The sequence below is a fragment of the Camelus bactrianus genome, chromosome 7 (assembly GCF_048773025.1).
Source record: "Camelus bactrianus isolate YW-2024 breed Bactrian camel chromosome 7, ASM4877302v1, whole genome shotgun sequence".
In the NCBI taxonomy this organism is placed as follows: domain Eukaryota; kingdom Metazoa; phylum Chordata; class Mammalia; order Artiodactyla; family Camelidae; genus Camelus; species Camelus bactrianus.
In genome coordinates, this window is record NC_133545.1 from 6,212,180 (window position 1) to 6,225,641 (window position 13,462).

A 13,462-nucleotide genomic window follows, 5' to 3' on the forward strand; every position below is an offset into this window, starting at 1 on the left:
GCAGCTATCTATCTGTTCTCTGTATCTGTATAATAACTCAGTTATTATATATATAGACATACACACATATGTATTTTAGTTTCCACATACAAATGAGATCATACAGTATTTTACTTATTTATTTTACTTAGCATAATACCCTCAAAGTCCAACCATGTTGTCACAAAAGGCAACATTTCATTCTTTTTATGGCTGAATAATATTTTCTTTACCCATTCATCCAATGATGGACACTGAGATTGCTTCTGTGTCTTGACTATTATAAATACTGCTGCAGTGAACGTGGGGGTGCAGATATCTTTTTAAATTACTTTTTTATTTTCTTCAGATAAATACTCAGAAGTAAGGTTGTTACTTACTTCTGGTAGTTCTGGTAGTTCTATTTTTAATTTGTTGGGAAGAAGGGCCATACTGTTTTCCACAGTGGCTACACCAATTTACATTCCCACCAACAGAGCACAAGGGTTCCCTTTTTTCCACATCCTCCCAAGCACTTATTATTTCTTGTCTTTTAGCCATTCTAACAGGGGTGAGGTAATATCTCACTGTGGTTTTGATTTGCATTTCCCTGATTAGTGACATTGAGCACCTTTTCATGTACCTGTTGCCCATCTGTATGTCTTCTTTGGAAAAATGTCTGTTCAGATCCTCTACCCATTTTTCAATTGGGTTGTTTGTTTTTGCACTACTGAGTTGTATGAGTTCATTATATATTTTGGATATTGATCCCTTATCATATATATGATTTACAAATTTTTTTTCCATTCAGTAGGTTGCCTTTTCATTTTGTTGATGGTTTCCTTTGCTGTGCAGAAGCTTTTCTATTTGATGTAGTCCCACTTGCTTATTTTTGTTTTTATTGCCTTTGCTTTTGGTGTCAGATCCAAAGAATCATCAGCAAGACTGACTTTGAGGCACTCAATACCTAAGTTTTATTACAACTGTTTTAATAGTGAGAAAACCGAGCCTCAAAATTCTAACTTGTGCATGAGCACACTCCTGGTAAGTGGCAGAAAATGGGATGTAATGCGGCGTGTCTTAGGCTGCAAATAACAAACTACCAGAGACTAGGCAGCTTGGACAACGTTTCTTTCTCACAGCTCTGGAGGCTGGAAACCCAAGGTCAGGGCGCTGGCAGGTTTGGTGCCTGGTGTGGGCTCCCTTCCTGCTTTGCAGACGTCTGTCTTCTCACTGTGTCCCCCCATGGTCGGGAGAGAGAGCCTCTTTCCTTAGAAGGCACTAATCCCATTCGTGAGGGCTCCACCCTCATGACCCAATCACCAAATCACCAAAGGCACCATCTTCAAATACCATCATGCTGGGGAGTAGGGACTCAACATATGGATTTGGTGAGGGAGGGGCACAAATATTTAGTCCATAGCAAGGTGGCAACAGCCTTTGGTTTTAACATATCAACCCTCCCTAGAGCTTAGGACTTTTCTCTGTATGTGACATACAGACCAAGACACCAGCAGTTAAGTCATTGGAACCTGACAAGATCTATGCTGTAGACTGTGGTTTTCATTTAGTCAGAAATATGCATTGAGTATGTACCGCACTGTGCATAGGAAGCTACAGGCGTGTGACCTCACCCCTGCTGGGTCCTCCTGCTTCTTACCTCCCAGAGGAGCAAATGGAAATGACAAGTAATTTCAAGGAAAGTGACACTAATGGAGGAATTGTTGCCAGAGGCTCCAGCTATCTGTTCTCACTGCTGAAGATTTGAGTGTGGTCTCACAGAGATCACTGTCCCCCACTGCAGGGGGTCCGTCTCTGGTCTCCCCCCACTGCAGCTTCCTCCTGCCAACCCACTAGCCTTGAGCACATCCTGATGAGCCCGATACCAGCACAGGACAGTGGCATGGATTTCCCATCAGCAGTTGTCAACCAAAAGTTGCCTGTGTTCTTTTCTTGGAAATATATTCTTTCACCATTAACATTCTTTACATATAGTAAAGAATATAACATATTATTATAATTTTACATATTATAATTTTATGTACTTTTTTCTGTAGCCATTTTCACAAACTGAATAACCTACTTGTAACTGAATTGTGCTTATAATTTTCTTTAAAATGCAATAAAATCTTTTTTTTACAAACCATGAATTATATTATTCTTTCCTTGGAAATTCCTCAGGCTGAATGTATATTTCTACATATCTATCAATATTTGGGATGGGGCATTGGGCTTGGCATCAGAAAACCAGAGTTGAGTTGTGGTTGAGTCACTACACAGCTGTGCATCTTTGGGGGAGCCGCCTAGCATCTCTGGTCTGAAGTTCCTTGTTTCTAAACTGCTTTGGGAACCTTATGTCATACTTTGGTGTTACCTTGTACTTCAGAGAGAAACACAGTGGCAGGCAAATCACATATATTATCTAATTGGCTACTTGGGGACAGAGGTTGTTTCTCTTGTGTGTTCCTTGCCACAGTGTTTGTCAATGGCAGGGGCCAGAGAATATTTGTTGACAATCTCCTTATTAAAATGATGATGTGTATGCCTCCGTGTAAAGGATGCAAAAAGAGGAGAACCCGAGGGTAACCTCATGGATACACAGAATCCTTTTTGAATTCAAGTTTTTAGGGGCTAAAAAAAATGTGAACTTGAATCAAAGAAGGGCCTTGAGTGCAAATATTTGCATTGCTAAATAATGCACAAAGATATACAAGTCAAGTAACCATTCTTAAATAATGGTTTCCAATAATGAGTAGTCTGGAAACTCATCAAAGGGTCAAGTTCACTACCAGTCCTCAGTCCTGCTGAGGTTCACTGATACTCCTAGCAGTTTGGAATCTTTAAAAGATTGGCAGCTTGAAGAGCAGAAACTAAGCTGGTGCTCTCATGACTTCGGAAGCCAACCTAGATCCTGTCTATTAGTGAAAACACGGCTCTTTGGAAATAGAAACTGTTCATTTAAAGAAATAAGCATTGAGTATTTTAAAAAATACTCCAAGGCATTGTGAGGCTAATGAAACTGATACAATTGCACTAAAGGGGTTCTAATCTACCTGGGGACAAATTGGCAAATTATTATAAAACAACAAACGATTTGTTAAGTGGTGACCCAAAGTAAAGGTAAAAACAAGTCTTTGGCGGTTTGCCGGAAGGAGGAGCAGACTGAGGGGAGAGACTGGTCCCAGGAAACCTAACCAGAGCAAGGACCCTTCCTTTGGTTATAGCCAGAGGAGATGCGCTCAGCTGGATACCCTCACAGACCAAAGAAGAAAACGAAATGGGAAGTTTATTAGTAACTCAGCAGCTGTCAAGTCTCCAACAAGGTGACTGCTGCAAAGCCCTCTTCCCAGAAGCCAGAATCCAGATCTGGCGTGAGCTTTGCTAGCATTGTGGTCAGACACATCACACCCGAATGCATGGGACGTTCTACACAGCATCTGATATGCTACTAATTAAAAAAAAAATCATCAAATTTTACCTAAAGACCAAAATCTTTATTTGCCCTTGTGAACTTGCATCTTCCAAAATTTGACCAAAGACAGATGCTCTGATTTCTTTCCCTTTCTCTTACAGGAGAATGTATAAAGGAACATCCATTTGGGATTTTGTAAATTTTCTAAACCCACCAAAGTGAAATGTTGTCTGAGAAGAGGTAACATTTTATTACGATGAATAAGAAACTGCTGCTTCTTGTTATTGTCTTGACCCTGTTATTATATGAGATCTAACCAGAAAACAAAGAATGAACAGAAGCAAGGGTGCAAAGACCTGGCCCAGACTGCCTAGATTAGACCTCTGCTCTGCCGCTTACTCTGTGCACCCTGGGCACGTCCTCTTTGCCTTAGTTTCCTCGTCTATAAAACAGAGATAATAGCCCCCACCACACAGAGTAATTATCAGTAGGAAGTGTCCTATGTTTGTCAGATGCTAAATCAATAAACACAGCACAACTCATTCACTGAGTAATCTGTGCATCAAATATCCAAAGTAAGGGTTATCCCTTTCAAAATAATCACCTTGGAAGGATGATTCCAATGATGTAGCCATTGGTCAAAATAGATCTGAAACCAAGTGCAATTGTCTTCAGAAGCCGGGGCACATTCCTGTTGACTATTCCTTGTGGCAGCGACTCTTCCTCTTTGGAAGGCAGATGTGCTTTTCCAAACAGTCCCAAGTCTGTCGAAGTCCAGGATGGTGAATGTGATGAGAACAAGCTGGGAAGGAAGTCCTTGGCAAAAATGAGGTGTCATTAAAGTAACACCGTTCATCTTCTTGCGTGGCTCACACTTGAACCCCGAAGGAGACTTTCAGAGCAGAAGGGTTCCAACCAAATAGGCTTAAGCAATGACAGCTCTTCTAGGGAAGAGCATGTACATATTAGTTCTCTCTCACTGCATGACAGATTAACCCAACACAGTGATTTAAAACAACAGACATTTATTTTCTCACCATATCCTTGGGTCAGGAGTCCAGGCACAGGTAGCCGGTGCTCCAGCTGAAGGTCTGTCACCGGGCTAAACAGAAGGTGTTGGCCTGGGCTGTGGTCATCTCAAGGCCCCACCGGGGAGACATCCACCTCCAAGCTCTCTGCTTCGCTTTCCGCTCACTCACAAGACTGAATACACACGTCCTGGCCTCTCCACAGGGCTGCTCTCTACAGAGCAAAGAAGAGAGAGGCGGAGGGAGGGAGAGAGAGAGAGGAACCCTAACAGGATCTATAGTCTTTTTTCCAAACTGTACTTGGACGTGACACCCTATTACTTTTGCCGTATTCTTTTCCTTAGAAATGAATGAATAACCTCAGGCCTCACTTCTGGAGAGATGATTATACAGGGAATGAATCTCAGGAGGCTGGATCATTGCAGAAGTCCCTAAAGTGAAGTGACGGGTGAAAGATAACACTCATTTCAATAATCTCTCTCTTTCTCTCTATATATATCTCCAATTGTCTTTTAAAATGTCATTGTTTTGTAGAGATGCTCCCTTTTTCCACCTACGGATGTGTTTGTGGAAAAATTTTCTCACACTAAGAACATGATCTTTTCCCTTTTTTTTAATTGAAGTACAGTTACAATGTGTCACAGCATAATGTCCCAGCTGTGCATATATATACGTATATTCATTTTCATATTCTTCTTCATTAAAGGTTATTACAAGATATTCTGTGCTATATAGGAGAAATTTGTTTTTATCTACTCTTACATATAGTGGTTAACATTTGCAAATCTCAAATTCCCAAATATATCCCTTCCCACCCCCTTTTTCCTGGTAACCATAAAATTGTTTACTATTTCTTTTGTCTGTTTCTTTTGTAGATCAGTTCATTAGTGTCCTCTTTGTTTTTTTTAGATTCTACATATAAGTGATCTCATACGGTATTTTTCTTTCTCTTTCTGGCTTACTTCACTTAGGATGATGATCTCCAGATCCATCCATGTTGCTCTAAATGGCATTATTTTATTCTTTTTTATTGCTGAGTAGCATTTCATTGTATAAATATACCACAGCTTCCTTATCCAGTCATAAGAACATGATCTTAATCATTGTCATCTTGGGCTGTGCCATGGGTTGAAATTACAGAAGCAAAAACTTAGTCCATTTCCTTCACAATGGATCTCACCTCTGAGAGGTTTTTTAGTCATCTGAAATAGATGTGGAAATCCCTGTCATGTCTATAACACTGAACAAGATTCTGGCATTCTAACATTTCTAGACTACCAGTTGCGTAGAATTTGGGGACTTTGCATCTTAATGCTTTTAAATTCAGGAATTAATATCAACTTCAACAAGGCTGATACAAAGTACCCATTTTTAACAAGCTGCCACTGGCCTGAGAGTGTGAGCTGTGTGTGTTCTCCAGCTGAGGGTGGTCCTTACTAAGCAAATGGTGCCCTTTTTGTCTATCAAGATTTAGTAAACAGACCCTTCTCTCCAATTTTTTTCAAGGGCTTTTTCCCTAAACAAATTTACAGTAGAGGGTGCCTATTTCTCAACAAAGCAGTCAAGTTTCTTTGCTAAGTGTGTTGGAACCTGTTGACTGAATCTGAGTGTAAAGGCAGCTGATCACAGCAGTTGAACCAAAGAGATGACAGCTGGGGGCTGACAGCTGCAGACAGAAAGGACGCGTGGAGACGGAGTCAGGAAGTCTTGCCACCCAGCAGAAACTGACTTACTCCTCTTTTCTAACCTGATTTTCAGTTGGGTATCTATCTGGGTCTGCAAACGTATGTACTTCATATATGAAACAATAAACAAGTTAATGCCAAAAAAACGTTATCTATTCATTCACAGACACCTACAAATATACTGAATTTTGGCAACAAATGTTCTATACCTTCCCCCCTCCATGCTGTAAGTCTCTTTAAATGCTCTCACCTGAAATCCCATTCCCTAGAGTTAAGTAAACACTGTTAATAATTGAATATGTATCTTCCAGGTTTTTTCCATACACAGACATATGAGAGGAAGCTTTGATAGGTTTCCCCCTCCTTCCTGACTTATAAGAAATGCATTGCTGTTGCCATCAATTAGCAACTTTTTAAATAAAATTTCTAAATACCGGTACATTCTTTGATAAGTTTAAAGCTAATTAAAACAAAGTTGTTGGTTTTTTTTTTCATTTTTTTTTCCTTTCAGGCACTTTGAAACTTGAATGCATAAATATGCTGCTAGAAAGTTAACTTTACCAAAAAAAGTAACCAAGCAGGCTATTTTTAACGTTTTTCTTTTTAGATTAAAAACTAAAACTTTCTTTAAATTTGCATTTTAGTTTATTTACATAAACACTGCAGAGTATTGCTTCTTAAGAAGTGCAAAACACAGTCAGTCAAGCGTGGTTGTGGAGGGAGACATCGTTAAACATTATAACGGTAATCCACAAACCTCGGACCAACTAAGTAGGAGGCTGGATCTTTGACTATTTATAGTCCCTTTCCAGACACTTTTTTAAGTAAGGAGACTTTTCATGGCCTATGTCACAACCGTGAAAAATAAAATGCGTACAACTTCCCAATTCAATACAATGTAAACAAAACAAAATCGCTCTTTTTAAAGTAGCATTTGTAAAGATTATGTTAACCACTAACCTTTTTTGCATTTCAGTTTTCAACAAATGCATTGTGGGTAGAGCCTGGCTAAATATGAAAGTAAACCGGGCGGGTGGCTGGCGGCCACGCGGGCTCCGGGAGTGGCGGTCGCTCTGGGTGAGGACGCCCGGCCTGGCTGGGAACCTGTGCCTCGCCCGGCCGGGTGGGGCCGCGCGGAATGACCCAGGAAACCAAGTCACGCGCTTGCCTCGGGCCCAAGGCCGGGGGCACCCTGGCCGGCTGGCCTGTCAGCGTCGTGTCGGTTTCGGGGCGCGCGGCGGCGCCTGGACCGTGCGTCCGCGGAGCGCGCGGAGCCTGGGCAGGGGTGAGGGGGCGCCGGCAGGTACCACCTTTAGAATTCTCTTCATCATTAGAAGCCCCTTCCCCAGAAATCACTGTGTCTACACCCAGGTCTCTACCGGTTCGGGATTAAGTGAGTCAGCAGCAGTCAAACAGGTGGCTCCAGGAAGACTCCCTCTTTCCCTCCGGTAATTGTGGGTGCTACCCAGGAAACACCATGTGAACTAAAAACCCTATTCTGGGAGTTCTTCAGCCTTTTACATCATCCGTAAATTACCTTTTCTCAACCCACCATGGGGGCCGGGGTATTTATATCCAACAATTAATTGGGAAAATGCAAACCATTGGTGACCTTGCGAAGCTTTAAATATTTGTAATGTAAGTCTAAGGACAAACCGAGAGATTACCCGCACTTAAGCGTTCTGCACGTTAAAAAAACATTGCCAATGAAATCATGAAGTTCTTTTCCTTAAGAGAAAGGATTTCGGCTGAGGAACTGGGACCAAACCTCAGTTTTATATGTCAGATATGAATTATACCCAGAAACTAAAATATAAGCTAGATGTAAGAAGTAAGCCCTTTGGAATATTGACATCTTCTGAATTTTTTTCTAGGGATAGTTTTGCTTTTTAGTTGTTTTTGTTAAAAAAAAAATCCTTTGGGGGAAACTTTGATAGATTTCCTGCACTTACACAAAGTTAGGCTCTTATTCAACGTTTTTCTTAGAGTTTTCCCAGTAACTTACTGTTCTTTCTTCCTGCAAAGACAAAACCAGGAAATTGTTCAGAAAAAGGCCCAAGCTGACTTCCTAATTACCTATTGTGATTAGTGAGAAAAACTTGGGAAATTGGGTTGAGAATTTCAGAAAAATGTAGAAAACATCAAATTTAAGATAAGATACTTAAAACTTGTCCTAAAGAAAATGGTGGTACAAAAGTTTAGAGATTTCCAAAGTCTAAGCTAGCTGACTCAGTGGTTTGTTTGTTTGTTTTTTTTAAATACATACAATCTTGGAAAGGCTAATAGATTAAAAAAGATATTAGGAAGGTTGTCAAATGCCATATTTCAGAGATGGATAATTGCTCTAGTGACATCCTTATAAATTTTGGGATTTTTGTCTTTGACCAAGGTGGGAATTTATATAACGGTAATCATTGTGGTTTGTGTAATAATTCACACTTTTTTTCATATTATCTCACTTATATTATAGTGATATCTTTAGTAATAGGTAGCACACATCAGCTTTTTTCCTGCTGTGTTATATTTATTGGACCTGAAGGGAATCAGAATACGCTACCCCAAAATATGCTTACCTTGGCATAAAATTATTTTCAGCTGAGGAGAGTTGAGAGTCAACAGATGAAGAAAGAAGCCATTTTGGAGTTTCCCTTGTCTGACCCAAAGCGGTAACTTCAGGGAAACAAGGCTGTCATAAATTTCCTCTGGGGCGAGTCTACTCATAAATGCCCTCTGGGAGAGTTTTATGGCCCTGAAGAAGGCAGAAAGACCACCTGAGCCCGTATAGACAAACATCGTCACAAACTTTCTTATCTCCTGTTTGTGCTCCTGAAAATCCATTTGTCTTTTCCAAAGAAACCCATTTGTTCTTCCCATAGTAGCCTTTTCTGTCCCCTCCCTTTCCCCTACTAAGTTAGGTACCTAAGCTCTAAATTCTAACTGCCCCTTTAAGTTACTCATCATTGAGCATTCCTGCATAAGTAAACTCACCTTTTTTGTTTTCCTTACTATCCAGTCTTTTGTCGGGCTTAATTCACAAGTGCCAGAAACAGAACATGAGAGAGTAGGGGGAAAATTTTTTCCCTTGCCTACTGACCTAAAGGAAATGCCATGAAATAGTAAAACAAGTACTGATCAAAGAGGTTAATGGGGTATGTGGAGGGAGAGGAGTTTACCCTAGATCTTTAAAAAATTTTTTTATTGAAATGTAGTTGATTTACAATGCTAGTTTCAGGTGTACAGCAACGTGGTTCAGTTATACATATACATACATACATATTTTTTCTTTTTCAGATTCTTTTCCAGTATACGTTATTACAAGAAATTGAATATAGTTCCCTGTGCTATAACCCTAAATCTTTATAGAAATGGTCTTAGACCTAGATCTGTGGATGATTTTTTTTTAGGAAATCCTGAATTATAGAAAGCATAAAAGGGGTTTGTATTTTATTTTACCTTTAATATTATTATTTATTCAGAAGCATTTATGGACTGCCTCCGAAGCCAGGCATCATGAGAGGCAGGGCCTCCCAAGTCTAGACACAGTCCCTGCTCGTTGAGGTTCATACTGTGCTGAAGACAGGCTTGGAGCAAACCCTGGTCAGTTCCAGGGCAGTTGTGAAGAGGGGGTCAGGAATACAGGGCAGGGGGAGCCCTCAGAGCACTGAGAGCTGAAGGGGGTGGGTCGGAACTGCCTGGGGTAAGGGTGGAGGTGTCAGAGAAAAGGGCACAAGCCCCTGAATGAGAGAGCCTGGAAGCTTGGAGAAAGTGTTGAGAGTCCAGCCTAAGGCCAGATAATTAGCACCCATTGAGGCACAGGATATAGCTTGGTGGTAAGAGTGTGTGCTTAGCATTCATGAGGTCCTGGGTTCAATCCCCAGTGGACCTCCATTAAGAGAAAAAGTAAAGGGAATCAGGTCCTTCCCTAAGGAAGGAGATAATGTGGAACTTTAAGTCTTTTTGAGGGATTTTGGACTTCATCCTAGGGGGCAAACGCTCCTAAAGATTTTAATCAGAGGTGTAATATTTACATTTTGCAGAGATCCTCTGGCTGCTTTGTAGAGAATAATGAATGATGGAGGCAGAACCATTAGGAGGCCTGTGATATTTCTGAGAAGAGATGCTGGTGATGTCGGATGATGGCCATGAAAACGGGGCAAGAGTGGACAGATTTGACAGCAAAATTGCAGATGTACTTGCAAGAGGTAAGGGAAACAGAGGAGTCAGAAACAATGCCCAGGTCTCTGGCTCGTGTCGTTGGATGGGTACAGGTACCAGTGCCTCGACTATGGAACAAATGATACTGACATGGAGAATATTTAGGAGGTGGTGATGACAGGGACATGTTGAGACCAATAAGTTCCATTTTGGAGCTGATACTGTGAATCCCTAAAATCAACAGTAGGCAGCATTTGTCGAGTTTACTGGACCCACAATGCATTTCTCCTTGGCAGAACGTCCCTTGATGCCAGGGTTCCAGGGAACACACTTTGGTAAAGGCTGGACTGACTGCTCTCAGTGGTCCCAGCTCAGATATGATCTTTTCCCATAGTAATCACCAGAATGCAAACTGCATTGCCTAATGTAAAAAAAAAAAAAAAAAACTTTTAAAGTCAAGGGTCAGAAAGGTCTAGAAGGTGTACAACTGATGCATTTTTACATAGTGAGCACACCTGTGTAACTTAGAACAACACAGAACATGTTATCACAGAAGCCTGCTGTGTGGTCTGATTTTTAAGTCTGTGAATCAAACACTGGGCGCTCACAGGCTGGGGGGATGGGCCACTTGGCTGGACCATTGCTCCGTTCTGTCTGCTGGGATAGCTTCCTCTCCAGAACTCTGGGGTGCAGAGGGGCCTAGACGTTGGCTCTCCCATCACTCTGCACTATTAGTGCATCGCAAGTCAGGAGCACTTGGCCTCTTTCCTTGAAAGGAGTGTTAATAAGCAATAAATCAAGTGAAGGACCTCCATCCACAGCTGGCCTTCATGTGAATGTGTCAGGGAGAAAGGTTCTCATCCTTTGCCAAACAGCCTCCTGCAGCTCTTGATTCCCTGGGTTAGTGGTGGTGCAGCACAGGAGGCAGTAAATATTTGCAGGGTAACGAGTGTGAATATCAACCTCTGCTTCCTGCCCAGGGAATTGGCTGCAGAGGCCGATGCCTCCAAGAAAGCAGCTCTCATACCCTGAGTGAGTGAATGAATGAATGAATGAATGAGGGAGTGAATTTGAGACGGGGAGGAAAGGGGGCAGGCGCAACCCTTAAGAGAATGACACAGCCATTAGCACCAAGGTGGTGGAAGAGTCAACTCCCAGTATACGCTCGTCATAACACAATAGCTGCTAAATGGCGCTCCCACAGGTGCCAGGACAGTTTCAAGGTGGACCATAAAAGGTCAAAAAGTGGGTGATGGCCCAATTCGGGAAAGCCCATCCCCTCCCCCAAAGTAGTTGGACTAATCCCCTCACCTGTTAGCATATGGAGTTACTGAGCCCATAAAAACTAACAACCCTGCACGTTGTGGCCTTTCTCTTGCCTTCTGAGACGGCCCGTGCTCTGTCTATGGAGTGTGTATCTCTCTGAATAAGTATACCTTCACTCTACTGTGGCTCGCTCTTGAACTATTTCCCGCGCGAAACCCAGGACCCTCACTTGGTGGGGTGTGTCCCAGGGACTCACCCAAGACCTGGGACACGGCCATCCTTTCGCGCCCCATTTTTTCCTGTATCAAATTCACTTTCTGGGTTGAAATGTTCCTACCTCTTTCTACGGCTGACTCTCCTATCTGCTGGCCCTAATTTCAATGCCAGGTCCTCAGAGAAGCCATTCCTGACTGCCAGGCTAGGTCAGGCTCTCCCTTACATACTCTCTCAGCCCCTTCTGTCTCTTAACACGTAGCACCCCTGCTGTCAGCAACAAGGAGGCCTTAGGCCCGTGAGGCGGCCTTAGAGGATGGTCCCTAAGGTCAGACTTCTGGCTTCACGTCTCTGCTCCATTTAATATTTATGAGCCTTGTGACCTTTGGCAAGTTACTTAACTTCTCTGTGCCATAGTTCCTTTCCCAGCTGAATGGGGATCATCACAGCACGCACATCAGAGCCCTCTGGTAAGATTAAAGGAGAGAACATCCTTGTCAAATGGTCAGTGCCGTGAGGTGCTCAAAATAACACACACTGAGTGATGAGCATTGACTGTGTCTTATCGGGCTGTTCTGGCTGAGGTGTGGTGGGAGTTTCTACGAGTCTGGGTGTCAGAGAAGGGAGGTGGGAAAGCCGGTATGGTGTGTGGGGAGAGTGGTGGCAACAAAGACTGGAGTTTTAATAAAGTCCCTTTTAGGACAGGACCTGACTTGCTTTTACCCTATAAAAGATGCTTCTTAGCCTTTGCCCAAGTTAGAAGCCGGCGTTGGTGATTAGAGGCCACTGGTTTTTGGGGGGCATTTGTGGGGTTGGGAGGGAGGTAAGTAGGTTTTTACTTATTCATTTATTTTTAATGGAGGTACTGGGGAATGAACCCAGGACCTCCAGCATGCTAGGCATGCGCTCTACCACTGAGCTATACCCTCCCCCCTAGGGGCCACTGTTTTAATATGAATGTCACAGTCTGTCTCTTCTTTCTGCTGGCTTCTGTCATGGGAACTCGGCTGCGGGGCGGGCCATCAACTCAGTGGACTGGATTTGGTTCCTGGTGACTAACCCCGTCTGAAAACCTAGTGCCAAAAGGAGAGGAAAGGGTGGGGTTGGCCTCAGATCATTTACACGTGATTCCTACGAATGCGCAGAGTAAGGGAAATGATCACGGATCCTCGCCCTGGAAAGTTCTTCCCAATTCCCTTTTTAAATGTAAATGTTTACGATCTGGTCTTACTTGATGAGTAAGTGTTTTTGCAGCTTAGGGAGGTGGAAGTCATTTTGGAACCAATACATTTGGTCATTTATTTTCTGGCCCAGTTAAGATGCGGTTTTGAAGACAGTGGGATCTGTCAGATCCATGATCTGTCAGTTTCCTAGATCACTTCTAGCCCTGTAATTCTATGATCTAATAGGATTTATAACATTATGTATTCCAGTAGTGACTTGCAAAGATTGCTTTGAAGGGATTACAGATGGTTCTGTAAGTATATACTTTTAGAAGAACATAATGCAATTTTGCTTCCTAGCCCAAAGCCCAAAAAATAATTAGGTAGGAGTTCAAACAAGTGTTAAAAGGCAGTTGTTGCTGGTGAATCCAAATGGTTTTTAAAATTCAATTCCATTTATCTTTATCATCAGAGGAGGGCTTGCATTTCAGAACTCTTATGGTTTGTTGAATGGTAAAGCACAATGACCACACTAACATTACAAAATTAAGCAATGAGAAAAATCAGTGCAACATTCCAAAT

The 13,462-nt window shown here is 42.2% G+C and overlaps 1 long non-coding RNA gene across 1 annotated transcript in view; it reads left to right on the top strand.

Moving 5' to 3' along the window:
• Nucleotides 1-6,808: 6,808 nt before the first annotated feature.
• Nucleotides 6,809-13,462, top strand: part of LOC123616790 (uncharacterized) — a 37,654-nt gene continuing 31,000 nt past the window's right edge. Inside the window, exons 1-2 of the long non-coding RNA XR_012508013.1 lie at nucleotides 6,809-7,386; nucleotides 10,121-10,285. This is a non-coding gene — a long non-coding RNA (uncharacterized LOC123616790). The remainder of the gene's footprint in view (nucleotides 7,387-10,120; nucleotides 10,286-13,462) is intronic.